This window comes from Anticarsia gemmatalis, chromosome 6 (genome assembly GCF_050436995.1).
Source record: "Anticarsia gemmatalis isolate Benzon Research Colony breed Stoneville strain chromosome 6, ilAntGemm2 primary, whole genome shotgun sequence".
Taxonomy (NCBI): Eukaryota; Metazoa; Arthropoda; class Insecta; order Lepidoptera; family Erebidae; genus Anticarsia; species Anticarsia gemmatalis.
The window spans coordinates 268,917-284,475 of NC_134750.1; positions in this window are offsets into that span (position 1 = coordinate 268,917).

Below are 15,559 nucleotides of genomic sequence, written 5' to 3' on the forward strand. Positions count from 1 at the left end.
TAACATTAATGCTAATTATGTTCAGCCACAGATGCCTAACTCTAATACAGTTAACTGCACGCGAACGCACAAACATCATTGCATACAACCTTTGAAACTGCAGGTATTGCATGTTAGAGTCGTATTGGCGGCGTAAAAGTTTAATAAAGAGAAGAAGTAGTGTGTCACAATAAAGATATGTGCTGGTATCTGCGGTGCAGTGTCGGCAATCTGGCGCGTGCCTCCACCACACGACACCACCACACACCACACGTGCCGCGCCGACCACCGCCGACCACCGCCGACCACCGCCTGCTCTCCTAGCTAGAGTTATGTGAGCCTCCTCGACGACGGAACACGATGTTACGGAGACTTACGATCGAAGAAACACCGCGCCGAACGATCCGATGAGAATTGCAATCCTTACAATTGTCCTTTTAGATTTAGAGTTCGAACGCTGCTGCAATTACGAAAGATACCTATTTATTTTCTATGATTTAGTTTTAGTTAGAGCTTAAGTTAATTTGTATTATTATTTATTTTGATAGACGATAACTGTAACCGTTTGTAACTATTGGCAATCACAACTATAAGTAAGACGCCAACCGAAGCTGCAGAACATTTGTTAAAATCATAAACAAAGCCCCAACAATGTGGCTCACGTAACTTTGCATAAAAACATTGTATATATTTGTGAATATTGTAAAAGCGAGTAAGTTACCACGGAACAACACGTGGTGTGCTCTGCGTGGCAACAGAGTGAGGCGAGAGTAACCGTATATGTTTGTATAAGACACGCGAGCTGTGGCGGCCCGCGGGACAGCGCGCGACGATGACACGCTACCCCGAGCGACTATCTCCTGCACCTATTAACTGATTTAATGAACACTTTGGGGTCCACTGTACGCTATTACTAAAGTTACGCATTCAGAACTAAAATTTAACAGCATATTCTTGAAGTCTTGAGGAGGCAAATTTATTGTGCAGGAAGTTTTATTACGTACTAGGTGACCCGCGCAACTTCGCTTGCGTCACATAAGAGAGAATGGGTCATAATTTCCCCCACTTTTGTAACATTTCTTACTGCTATTCTGTTCCTATTGGTCGTAGCGTGATGATTATATATCATAGGCCATAGCCTTCCTCGATAAATTGACTATTTAACAGTGAATTTTCCAAATCGGACTAGTAGTTCCGCAGATTAGCGCGTTCAAACAAATAAACAAACTCTTCAGCTTTACAATATAAGTATAGATTTAGTTTTGTGATTATACCGTGACCGGGTCTTCAAGGATTCGAGCATCGCAATTTCCTTAGCCAGCAGCCATGTACACTCAAAATTAAATAAACACTCCATTTTATAAAGCACAAAGGCAGAACTATTTCGTTTAAAAATGAATATTCAGTATTTCAGTGAACATAGAGCAGTTTTCCAGCCACTCTGAATTGCTGTAGTTAAATCGGGCTGTGTATTTATTTTCTCCTAATATAAGAGAATATAGTGCGGCGGGTTATTTCTCGTTTAATATAGCCGGTGGAGAGGGGCTTCTTCGTTCAGTTTAACTGCACTATAACTCTCGTCTCTGGCTGCTGGTGCGCCGCGCTATCTCTCCACTGAACTACTGAATTATAGCAGCGCGGGAACAAAACGCTGACCACCGCACTACGGACACACGTCGTAAGGAATACAACAAAACTATTTTGATGCACCGCTTTTATGCGAAAACTCTTATTGCGGGAGGGGCGAAGTTTTGATAAGCTAATCTTCATTAGATTAGCTTATTAACAATTTCTACATTACTGTTGTTTTAAATGTTTTTGGATATTATTGTCATATTCTTATTAATTAAAGTACAAAGAAAATCTAAAAATTTACACTGAAATGGCTTTATCTCAAACTAAACGCGTCAGACAGTTCACGAACATATTGTTATCAAGAGATTTGTAAACTTGAAGTTTGCAAGTCATCGGAGTTAAGAACTTGACAGTATTGTAATGATGTTAATGGAAGCCTATTGACATAGTATTAGGTACGTGTGTGACACAATAACATGAAGCGCACAACTCAAACACAGAACCTGTGTAAGTTTATCTCGAGGTTCACGAGTGATACAAGTTTGCCTCCAGCCGCCGCCCGCCGCCCGCCGCGCGCACAACTTGTACATTACACTTACACAATACCTTCTAATCTCACTGACACCGCGAGTCAGCTTCTCCTGAATATGGGACAATTTCCTTTGCCTAGGCAAAGTTTCTATCAGTAGCAGTGTAGTTTCGAAAACGAGAATTGTTACAGACTTAGTGATAGACAGAAATATTTAAATTATTTCTAAGCAGGAGCATAGGATCTACATTTGCAGGCTTATGTACGTATTTTACATTTAAAAGACCGACAACTGCGCTCTCTCATTTATCTTTTGTTCTTCAAATTGTACAAAGTTGGTAATAAAGTCGGTCGTGGCGAGTACGCGTCGGTAATGTTAATTACATCTGAATTAGTGAGTACATTCGCATTCGTATCTATTTATAAGTGCGTGGTGTGTGTGACGTCACTAGCTCAGTGCGCGCCTTGATACAGGTGGTCCCTCGCCGACACGCCGGGGACATAAATTCATAAAGGACGCTATAAACAACACAATTAACGTCTTACAAAGATAAATAATTCCGCGTCGTCCCGCACACTCGCCGCAGGCCGCCTCACTATGTGTGTAGTGTGTACACGTATGTACACAGTATGTACTCACATGTATGCAGGTGTGGTGGACGGGACAAGTTGTGCAGTAATGTGAGGCGAGAGGTCCCGCGCGGCTCGCAACTTGCCCGCGCGGCACTAAGTTCGTCACCGAAGTAGTGCACTCTCACAGATCGATACGTGTGGCTCTCGCGGACGACAAACACTCCCCAACTGTGCCGCCGCACTCCAAACCTGCGAATTGTGCTCTCACAGAATTTCGAGAGACCGAAGTGCCGATTAAGGGATTCCGCATTTTTCTGACGCCGCAAGCGTTTACACCTGCTCCTTATATTAATTAAGTAGATAGGCCCTCCGGTTTAGAGATAGGAAACGAGCCGACGTGACCGATCCCTACTCGAAATGTTTTATTTCGGGGAAAGGGACGAGTTGTGCCCACAATGGAGCCGCGCGGGAACTTACTCGTGGAGGGTACGACCACGCTAATGAGCGGTGTAACGAGTGTTCCTAGTTGGACGAGACACATTTTGTTGCTACTCACCGACACCTCACGTGCAGGACTTCAGCTATACATGTCTACACTACTTACTAGAGTCGGACCATACATGAAGAAGTTAATATATGTATAGCTACAGGCGCGTGCTCGGCTCTAAGCACCTCCCGCTTCTCTCACCACAATCATATTGTTTGAGCCTCTCAAAACCAGATATTACTCTGTAATTGAGAGTAATCTCGCTCCAAGCGTTCCGAGATGTTAATTATGACGAGAATCCGTCTTGTTTATTGCTTCATCTGTTTGCCGCGCCTACGTACAGCGGCCGTTATTAGCGTAGTGTCGACGACGCGCACAACATATGTGACCGAGCGCGTGTCATCGTACGTGCGAGAGAAACATTGTTGTACACAAAAATAATCATAAATTACAGCAGCGTCGGTGACCGCGGCCCAGCTGTACCGTGCCGCACCGCGCCGCGCCGCGCCGCACCGCACCGCACCGCACGCCACAGAGTTATTGTACTCTCCGGTCCACACATTTACGCGAACTTTTCGCTCGGCGACACTTGACGCGTGTTTAAACACATCCCGGGAGAGTAGGCGCGAGTGTTATTTTAAGAAACGTATGTAAATGGGTTGTCGACGAACGGAGAGCGAGTGCTGTGTAAACGTGTCCGCCGGTACATTAATATGCACTCGACGCTGAACATGGCGGAGGTGTATCGGCACATCTCCGACTACATCATCGGCTAATGTCCCAACTTGTAACGAGCACTATTAGCGCAGTCCGCCTCGCCTCGCCGCCTCGCCGCGCCTCGCTCACGACTTCCTCCGCCGCGCTACACCGCACTACGCCGCACTCACAACACTTAATGATACATATTTAAGAGGGTTCTAGTTAAACGTAGAGCGCGTTGACACATTTTTATGAGCGCAGAGCAAGCACGCGCGAGTAATGACATTGGAATTTTAGCCGTACACCGTGTGTACACTGCGTAAGTGGCTCGTAGCACTCGTAGCAGTCTCGTAGCGGTAACACAATTTAGGTGCTACGTAGCAACTTTTTATCGTGTAACAACTCTTTACGACATTGATACAGAAAAGTGTACGTTATTTATTCTTAAGTCTGATTACGTGTATATAAACATAGATCTTTTCCTAAACGATATTTACGGCTACGAACTGCTACGTATCTGCTACGAGAACACTTGAGAGATAGTAGTACAAATTGGTAAGCACTAGTTTTTCAAATTGGCTTTTTGTTTTTAAAACTACTGGATATATTTGGTAGTATCAAAGTGGGTAAGTCTCTAAATAATGTACAAAGCGGCGTAGTATCTGGGCGTATCTACTGCTATATTTTCCGTTGACTCAGTACCTACGTACGGAGAGTACCGTGAGCGGAGAACAGAATAGATAAACAGTGAATGATACACACAATATGTAAAACATCGTCGTGACATCCGACTTATAAGGGCGAGCACACATTACACTATTAACTAGATAACTGAACATTAATATATTGTGATAACTAACCTAGATCTAACATATCTTTAAATATAAATTGAAGTCAGATACAGAAAATGTTGTCATCATAATTCATAAGTATTTTAACAGACTCGTATATGCCAGTCTGTACTCGTATCTTTATACCCTCCTTATTTAATCCTAGTTCGGTGAGCCGCTTTGAAGTTAAAGATAAACAAACACACAGTCATATAAACCATATGGTATCTAATTTAGTAAGGATTAAACATACATAAAATCACGCCATTTTCCTATGGGGATAGGCGAAGACCAAAGAACGCCAGTTGGTACAATCTTTACAAACTTTCCTTACCTCATTCACATCCAAACATTGGAATAAACATCTTACAAGAATCACCTAATTCTGTGTTATTTGTTCAAAGTATGTTACACACAGAAGCTCTAATGTATACCAACATCACATAGAACACAGTTACTAGGCGCGTGTGTTATACGTACAATGTACATACGTATATGTGTACATATTATATAGGTACGTATGTAGGCTCATGATCGACAAATACTTTGACTTACAAACATCCTGTTTGTTCGCTCGTTTGTCATCGCTCTCGCTATTCATACACTATATATGATGAACGACATCGACATATTGTTATGATGTTATTATATTTAACCCGTCACTGGTCCATTGCTGGGTACTAGTTACTACTTAGAACTATAGACCTTAAATTCCCGCATGCTGGTTAAAAATAACGAGGAGTTTAAATACGTTAAAAAAATTATACTACAAGAACCTAATTTTTCATTTCTTTTTAATAGAATTTGTAATTTTCTCTTGCTGCTAAAGTGAAGTGTATCTCAAAATTTTACTTAAAATATCTATATAGCGGTATTCGTGACCAAACAAGGGCAGTGAATAGTGTGAGCAGGGCGACAGTTGATCCCGAGGTCACAAGTTCAGCGCCGAGTCAACTAAAGTGTTATTGAATTTTTGCCGGATTTGGTGAAGTGCCGGTAAATAAGGTCGCCCCCAATTATATCACGCTGGAACTACTAGGCAGCAAAATGTTGGTGAATTGAAACATTTTATTACTACTCTGTTTATACTAGTATTACAATTCTATACTAATTGAATAGTGTGTTTTTTGTTGATTTTTCTTTCAACACAAAACAACTGGACTTATTTAAAAAAATTAGGCAGTTTGGATGACATATATTTTGCAAAAAATTGTAGCTACAATTTTTAGCAACGACCAACTACACGAGTTTAACCGCAGACATAAGCAAACGTAAGAAAATGCCTTTAATTCATAAGTAAGTTAAGCTTCACTGTCTATCAAAACGACAGTATGTGAGCGACGCATGTACCGGGCGGGAGTAGTGGGACACAGACCGCACATCTTTCACGTGACCTTTGAACCGCTTCGGGATATAAACCGAAACCAAAAGGGACGAGCGTATTCTCCACTATATTGTATCAAATACACACATGTGGTAATCTCTGTAAGAAATATGAATAGCCAACTAGCTTATAACCGCGTTTTTGTTCACATGTGTGTTCACCAAGGAATCGACCTGTTTATTTATTAACCGCATGTGATGTGGTAGTGTAGAGTAGTGTGTGCCACTACTTTACACCGAAAAGGTGTACAAGGTTTAAGATTATAGTTTAAATTGTAGTTGACTGATAACTTAAACTTTAATAGAGCATCTATTAAAAAAAAACAATTTTCAGTTCAGGTGTGAACGTGTAACATAGTGGCTAATATAATAAGAAAAACGTGGCATTTCTTATTTGTGTAGTTGTGTTGTGTTTAGGTGTTTACACAAAATCTGTTCAGGAAGTGTGGAAGAGACCACGACTACATATTGCGGAGCACCGCGCTCAGCTTCATGTTGGGCAGCTGCCATAATCACCTTGTTTTGCGGAACACTCGCAACTCACGCAGCACCGCGCCGGTGCCCATCACGCTACTAACTCAGCTCCATTCACAGCAGTGCTCTCTAATTGTAGCATGTTTATGTGAAATAATCCCGGCGTCAGTAAACATTGCAGGCAGCCGAGCAAACTGAAGCGTGGCGCGGACGTGTTCGACCAGTACCACCGTATAACAGACAGGCGCGGGCTGTCGGCGAGCGCTCGCGGACACGCTAAACTAATCTCCGACTAGTTATTCCCGATATTACCGCTATTCCCACGTCTATTCGCTCATTTGATTCTCCACCGAGCGCTGTCCGCAGCCCCCCGCCCCGCCGCCCGCGCCTCGCCCCGCGCTCGCCCGCTAACGGCTTAATATTCATATCTTTAAGTTGTACTGTTCTCTCCCCGTTACACTGTGTTATACTCTCTGATATTCAAATTAGTTAACCGCCACTCGACGCGAATCACAATCGATACGGGTACGGGTTCAAAAGGGTCGAGCACGGCCGCCGCCGCGCCGCACAGACCCGTACACCGGCCCGACTCTACATAATCACATTTGTTAAGTGAACGTTTACCGCACTACACACTTTTGCCGTCAACTAATTTGAATAACCCCGCATAGCGAAGTAGTTTGCTCAAACACACACCACACTATGCATAAGTACGTATAATTAGTAGAGGGAACATTAGTTACATACAAGTCAGATGCGCTCACATAATGATATTTCATATTTACATTTATATTATCCAGTAAACAGGCTTTTTACATTCATGAGGGCTAAACCGTCCATGAGATCGTTTTAATGTTTACTTAGTAGCGTGATGCTGACGTGGAGATGTCGAAACGCCGAGACGATGCAACTATCTCATAAGTCACAGTGGACGCACACAGAATAGCGAAGCGACCAAACTAACTACACCAACTTCACTAACTACAGTAACTACCATCTGAATCTTATTTCAAAGTAAACTTGTAGCTGACATTCAGAATAATTTCAGTTTGATGTGACGCGCACATGGTGTCACACAAACTGAGCGAACTTGTAAAACATTGAATTAATTCTCATCGCATACAATTATAACTTTGTTACTGGCAACTAATAAAAGCGGCACCGCGCTCGCGGGAGACAAGATAGCGCACTCGGCGCCGACCGAACATATGTAAGGAGATTTACGTTTTATGTACGAACATAAAGAAAGGTAAGTCGAAGGGAATATTGAGAGTGTTCCCGCGTCGAGCGTCGAGCGACGGGCGGCGGTGGCGGTGGCGGCGGCTCGAGAGCCAACCTTGTTATTGCCTATTTTACAGCGATCCCGGAGCTGAACGTTACGGCTCTAATGAAATATAATAAAGCCGTAGGTGGAGGCGCTAATATCCGGCACAGAAGCGCCACCTGTCGGCGAGCGCTCTCACAAATAACGCAATTGTGTCTCGAGCCACGGAGGAAGTGGAGGCCCACTTTGATGTGTCGCGCTGTGAGCCTGTGACTGTACTCTGTGTACTCTGTGTACGCTGTACTGATGTACTCACTCGCTGCGGAGCGTTTCACTCACCAACTTTGATATTTTAATTAAAGGTGAACGCTCAACGAGAGCTAAAAGCGAACGAAGTCAAAGTCGACGCAACGCTTTTATAGGAAAACTTAATGTTAACTTGTTAAGTTTCGCAGCGCGCGGCACCGAGCGCCACGGAAATTACCATATCGCAATAATTATGATAAAATTCTCATTTCCGTATTGTGTATATTATTATGTAGGAAGGAATTCACGAGATTGTGACTGCATGTATATCAAATGTATTTACTTAATATAATACTTAATATGCGTGAGAGACGCTCTTCATTTATGTGTTTGCTTCGCTACGAGAATATCTCTTACATGTAAGTATATTAGTGTTCGTAGTGTATATCGCGTATGTCGTGTACGTCGTGTATTGTGTATGTCAGCGTCGTTATAGTTGTTTAGGGCTGCACTAAATCTGGTTGATATCATAAATCGCGCGTGTGTCGTATGTTAATCCCGTGAGATTGCGAGCGCGAGCCTATTTCAAGCGAGATAACAGACGGACAGGCGATAAGTAGCCAACTACTTATCGAGGAAAATCCTTCTTAACGATCTTATACGGGCTTCGTTTTTGTCGGAGCTCTGTCGAGGGCGGAGGAAAAAGTAATCTGTGAAATAATTCAATTAGACGCATACATATTTAATAAAGACCCTTTGAGCCGAACTATGGCTTCGTTCAAAGAACAAATTAAAAAGTATCCGAGTTATTAGACTTTAAATGAAATACAGAGCTTATTAAATATTAATTTAATTAGAAAAAACTTATTGGTTGATTTCTATATAACAGTGTGGGATCTTAACGACATATTTTTTAATTACTGGTATTTTAGTCCATCATTTACACATTAGTGTGACGGTGCGGGTATCTCCATGGAATGTGGAATGTGAGGTGAGGCGCTGTGTGCCTGTGTCCACCACGTGGACGGGTGGCGGCGGAGTGAGTTGCCAGAGGAAGTAATCTAATAACGAAATACATAAAATACCCTTCCTTAAGTGCGTATTGCGTACGTAATGTGATAAGAGAGAACACATGTAAGCACATAAACTCTATATTACTCTTATTGAGAAACCATCGTAATACTCCCGAAATATTACTTATAATAATTATAATTCAATCGACTAAATTGCAAAACTATATCTGACGGAATTTAACAAGAAATTTAAGATCCAGGCTCAATAAAGGATTTTTTCACAACAATGAAGCCATAACCCAAATAAAACAGAAGCGGTGTCGCGGGGTTTCGTTAGTTATAAATAAACAAAAAATACGTTTAGCATTAAATCGCTATTTGATCCTAAGCCTCTCTTATTTTGTACCTGGATTACTTTTAAGTTACAAATTATGAATAAAGAAACAAAAGGGACGCTTACTAAAAAACCTAAATGAGGCACGAGAAATTTGGACGATACGAGAGAGGCAAGTGTATAGCGTGTAGTAGGTATGTACGTAGGTAGTAGTTAGTAGCGCGGAGGCCGCTAAGTGGTAAGTTTTGTCGCGCACTGCTAGTGGCCGCTCGTCCATTGTTCATTGTTCCCGGGGTCGCAGGGACAAGCCACGTTCATATTTGATGCGAAACAACTTTGAGTCGCAACTTTGTTGTTACATCATTATTGTTTCCCACTAAATCTGTGACTCGAGGCCAACTGTGTTAAGTCACATTAGTGACCCGCTCTAATATGTCGTCATAAAGGGACGCCTCGTTGCGTACCGCCGTTTTGTTCTTAGATTTAAAGAAAAGTATGGTAGTTACTGGGTAATGACAAACATATCTTGGCAATTAAGCTGTAATAAGGCCAGTTTCACGACTCATAAGTATCTGGAAAATGTTTGAAATATTGTTTCAATGCTGCACTTGGTAAGTTAGCCAACACTAGTTCACTGGTGAAACCTTGCAATTGATCTACATTATTATCTGGAGGTATAACTAGTCTCAATATTTGTGAAATCGGCCTTTAGTAAATCCGTAAATAAGTAAAACCACGGAGCCGAGATTTTACAGCACCACAATAGATAAAAATAAACCTATTACGGATATCCCCATATAAATGCAGGTATAAAGGAAAATGGAATCCAAGATTTTTCCCTCACAGATAAGGAAAATGTTTTTTACTCGCTCACGAGCTGCGAATGTTGCGCACCTAATCTGTTGGAGGGAGATCAAATCCGCGTGTGTCCTGCTTAAGTGTCCCACACCACGACACTACACATCTAACTGTGTGTTATAAATATCAAATGATTTATGTACAGTTGCTTTTATTTACTAGCTTAATCTATGGTGGAATTTATTTAAGACGTTTTCAAATCATACACATAAGCAAGCTTTCATCTTATCGTAGTAAGCGGAGAATAAATAATGCAGCTTATGATCTTTGCAAACTTATGTTACTTAGAGTTTCAAAAGTCATGCTATTATACAAGACCGTCGGTTTATACTCCTACGAACTTAACCCTTTGAAAGGACATCGTCGTTATAATCTGTATACGTATTTAAATATAATATCATCGTATTTTCTCAAATGACTCCAATAAGCCTGACTGAGCAGTTAATTCCACAATCTCGACCCAAATTTCATCGATTAACTTAAATTAGAGACATTTTGAAGCTTATGCCTCAAATATACTGCATTGAATCGTCTATAAATATAAAGTATCTTTAATGAACGTTGAGAAAAAAATATTATAAAACTGTAGAGTCTTTATCTCTTTCAGTATTAGTGAGTAAGCGCCGAGTCGTTTAATAATAATTATGTTCCCGTTTTAATTAATATTTGTTCGTAAGCCTTCAGCGGTCAAGCTTACTGCGAACTTAGAGTTACGTAACGAAACTCACGACTGTGTTGTTATGGGTATTGTGTACATTTATACGACTAAATAAATATGTATATTGTGATTCCGTTAAATATGTAATTAGTTGTTAATGTGTGTTCACATTACTATAACATATTGGAGCCTGCTTAATAATCTTACATTTTCATACAACAAACATTTAATTTAGTCTGAAAACTCTGTCAGTTTCTAAAAGGTTTGCGGAGAGAGAAAGAGCGGCTTTAGATAATTGAAATATAAATGAAAACAGTGGAGCGTTTTAAATGTAAGAGTGTAACAATGTCCGGGTCCCGGGCGTCTCCTGTGAGTTGCGAGTGTTGCGACCAACGACGCTATGATTGCATGTCCAGGCCGGGCTCGTGTGAGCGCCGGTCGCTTGTAGCCGGTCGTAGGCCATGTGTGACATCCTCGCCACTCGCCTCACATATACTACACACTAGTACATACATCATCACGTAGGAGCCCTGCTACATGACGCTACACTAATGACCGTCTAGTGCCTGTCAACTATTCATGACTAGGAAACCCATTAGCAATTGTTTTTGTAGAACTTTTTCTCCCATGTCGACTATCTGTAAGAAAAGCGTTACGGCACATGTGGTGTTAACATGAACAGTCGTAGGTGTGCGTAATGTGAAGAGCCGAGGAGTGTGGGTGCTCTAACAATTAGCGTCTCAATACCATTAAAGTGCTTTAGACTTAATGAATAATGAAAGCTCCATAATTTCCATTTGGCAAAGTTGTTTCTATGGGCCGTTAACAAAGATGAGCCATTAAGGAAGTGCTATTATGAGTGTAAAGAAGATGTCTGCGCTATAACCGTCACAGTAATGTATATAGCGAACATAACCGCGTGTCACAGTTATCGCGATCGCACTCATATTTACACTAAGTTTTGTTTGTACATTTGTTCATCTGTTTGTTCCGGCGCGAAAATTGCGGAATGGATTCCGACGGCTCAATGTTTGAAATCCCGAGAGTCAAGATCCAACTTAAACATGGAGGTATCAAACATTTTCCTCACGAAGTATAAAACCATTCGATATTTGTTAGGCGCACCCTCCGAGTGGATTTTAACAAAGTTTTCAGTTCGGTAGATAAAGTGAATCGAATAGGAGCGCGGTCGCGCGCGCTCTCTAGTTTTATAATAATTATATGAAGCGTGCTGAAGTTGGAGAGCTTCAGTAAATGTAGATGATACCTATTCAACGTTTAGTAAAGTTTTTCCTGTCCGGAGATAAACAATAATGGGCTAAAAGGGGAAATTAGAGGGGAGTATTGTCCCGGCTAATTAGTGCGCGGGTTCCGGGTCACGGGACCAACACAAAAATGAGATTATCAACTTTTATTGAGATAACAAGTTGTGTCTCGCGGCGCTGCCCCCCCCCTCGCTCCCCTGCGCTGCGTGCCTCACCCCCGCGCTCGTCTGTATCGCTCGCGCTGTTATCTGTTAGTTAAGGTAGTTCGAGGGTTTGGAATTCATCTTTTAAAATATGCCGTCTGTTCTTTGTTCCAAGGGTTCATTGTACAAGTTATAATATCGTTTGTTGTTCAAGTCTGTCCCTGTTACTACAATACCGCAGATACCTACAATAGCATTGTTCTCACTGCTATCTAAATCCGCCTCACAGTTCCTCACAGGTCAGCGAGCTTCCTCCATACTGTCACACCGACACACTGTCACACTCACCTGTATTTATTAGTTCTCAAACATTAGTGTATAACTCACTGATTTATTATAAATACATTTTATCATCGCTGAGAATAATTAACTTTGAAAATGTAATCTAAACTGTTCACTGCTCAGTGTTCGATCGGCTTCAAAAACAATTACGTTGTAAAGCAGGTTTCAATTTTGTTAAAGCTTTAATATCGGAGTAGTCTCGGAGAGACTGACTCGTCTCTCATGGGAATGTTGTGTTTGAGACGTCTACCTCGTAAAGTATTTGTTGAGGATTGCAATAAGCCGAAGGGAGTGTGGCGCTATATGCGTACTCTATGTATAATACATATTTCAGCGGCAAATCCCTCTATTCCAGATAGAGCTTGATTGATGTCGTTGCGAGTCTATTTTATTGTGCACAAGGAAATATTGCTTGATATTGCCACACATATTTACTATAACTCTTCGTATAAAATACGCTAGATGCAAAAGTGGTGCTGCCCGTTTCTATATCCGGATGAACAAAGACAGAGTAGGTACATTATCTGTAGATAATTTAACTTCCTGCATTTTCCAAGTTCATTTTAACTTAGTTTACGCTATTTAATTCAATACTGTGCAATTAATTTACCTCATTCCTGAGAAGTGTGAAACTTAAAAAATCGTCTCTACATAATATAACAAAGAGTGTCGCCAAATAAAGATTGTCGCCAAAATATGAAGAAATTGCTAAACGTAAGATATTTTGCAGATGTAGTGAAGTGATGTGGTGCATGTGTGTGACGTCATGTGATCGTGACGAGGTCGGCGCGGCGTCGGCGTCGGCCCGTCTGCGGCGCGGGCTCGTGTCAAGGCCCCGCAGAAATACACCACTCACCGCGGCCGCCCGCCGCCGCCCGCCAGCACCGCCCCACACAGCTGCACTACACAACTACTATCTGTCATATTCAATAACCTTCCTTGACTCCACTCACAACTCGTTCTTCACATGTCTCCAACATGCAATCTTTATCTTTTGTTTTCGGTGTTATTCTCGGAATCCAATATTCAAGTTTACCAGTTAATAGAGCCAGGGACGTGATACAAACTTATGAACAATCTGTTACGTCACAACAATATTGTAACACAAATATAGTCGTTATCGGAGTGAAGGGTCGTGACAGCTAGTTACAAGTCCCGGCGCGGCGCGGTGCGGTGCTGGCGTGTGGACGTGACCGCCGGTGATGCGACCACTACCCGCGGGGCTTTATTAATCATCCGAGCGGCCATTGTCTCCACGACACGGTATTACAATGGCAGAGATGGGACCCGCTTGTAAATCGCTCCAAATTAATGACTTTCCCTTCTAAATTAATGAAAGTTTAGCTCTAGCGGCTCCCTCGCTCGAACTAACGTCCTCCACAACTTGGAAGTACTAAAACGTGTTCGAATTTTCTAAACACCGTTCCGATCGACGACCGCCGATACAGAGGAGCGAGGTAATTACACGAGGCGATCTCGAAGGACCCGTTATCGTCATATAAACAGACTATTAGTGAGACACACCCCCGCTCACGGCGAAACGTTATAGGTTCCGATACGACAGAATCGCGTAACTGGAGCAGGTTAAACCGAGAGAGATTTAAGCCGGTTACGGCCTTGAAACGCAGCCAAAACCGTGAGCTCTGTGGCCGGCGCCGAGCACACGCGCTGCAAACGATTTATGCACATTGTTGGTCAATACGAGCAGTGACGACGACGCGACGTGCGCTCGCCATTCAGCGCTCGTGCGATACCACTTAAAGGAAAAGGGAAGATCTTATCTTCCACTTATTTCCCGGGATAGGATTAACCGGATGTTATGTATACCTACTATATTAACAGATAACATCGGGTATCTGATGTCGCTTACCTAATTTGACAGAGGTTCCTTATTGTTTGCCTTTTCATTAAATATTGCGACGTCGGCAATTTCCGAGCTATCCGGAAGTACCTACCTACGATTATTCCTAATTTATACATTATTAGTAATGTAAAATAATTAGATAACCATCCGACTAATAATTCAGTACTCTATCTTCTCTCAGAATATTTTTAAGCTTAGAAGTTATGTTAAACAGGCTTTCGCCTGAGAGGTCCGCACCTGCGGAATATATTAGAGCGAGGTTGTTATCGCGTACAAGTGCGAGCAGAGTAATGTCGGCCAGGTTATAGCGCTCGTGTGGACCTAGTGCTGTCCATAGTTGCATTCCGCACGATCTAGACAAATAACTCGACGCGCCCTCGCCGCTACCGCGCGCGCCTCACTCCGACGACAGCACCCCCTCGCTACACGTACATCACTGCTCCACTACCGCCAAGAACGCTTTAGTATCTTGGTGAGGCAGCATTGTACGATACTAAGGCTGCATCGTCAACAGCGAGCATTAAAACTGATATTCGAGTAGCGGTTATCACGTCCGCATTCGTCGGAATGGTTACGTGACGGCACGAACACACCACTCTTGGCACGAACCCCATACCTTCTCGGTTTCTACAAATACTATAAATATAGAGATCTTAACCCAGATGCGAATTCACGAACAGTTTTGTTTTAAATCTGTGTTACTTTACAACGGGTTATCTGCGAGGCGCGACTTTATAAGCGAGTGGATGTAAGCTCGTAACGGTAGCGCCGAGCGCGTAAAGATTGCGCTCAATGCGTGCCAGTTAACAGCGGGTAACAGTGGGTTTGTAGCGCGTCGTGTGATAAAATGGCACAATGCAATTAGGGTTGGCGCCCCACAGCCCTACACACGTACAGTTCACCTCCGCACCGAAGGACCTCTTTTTGTAGCTCGTCAATTTATTTCGTAGCAAATCCCTTGGCCACTTCTGTTGTTCTATAAGAAAAAGCAACTCTATGGACGAGCTTACTGATATCTTCGCAGGCTCATGTATCAATAATAC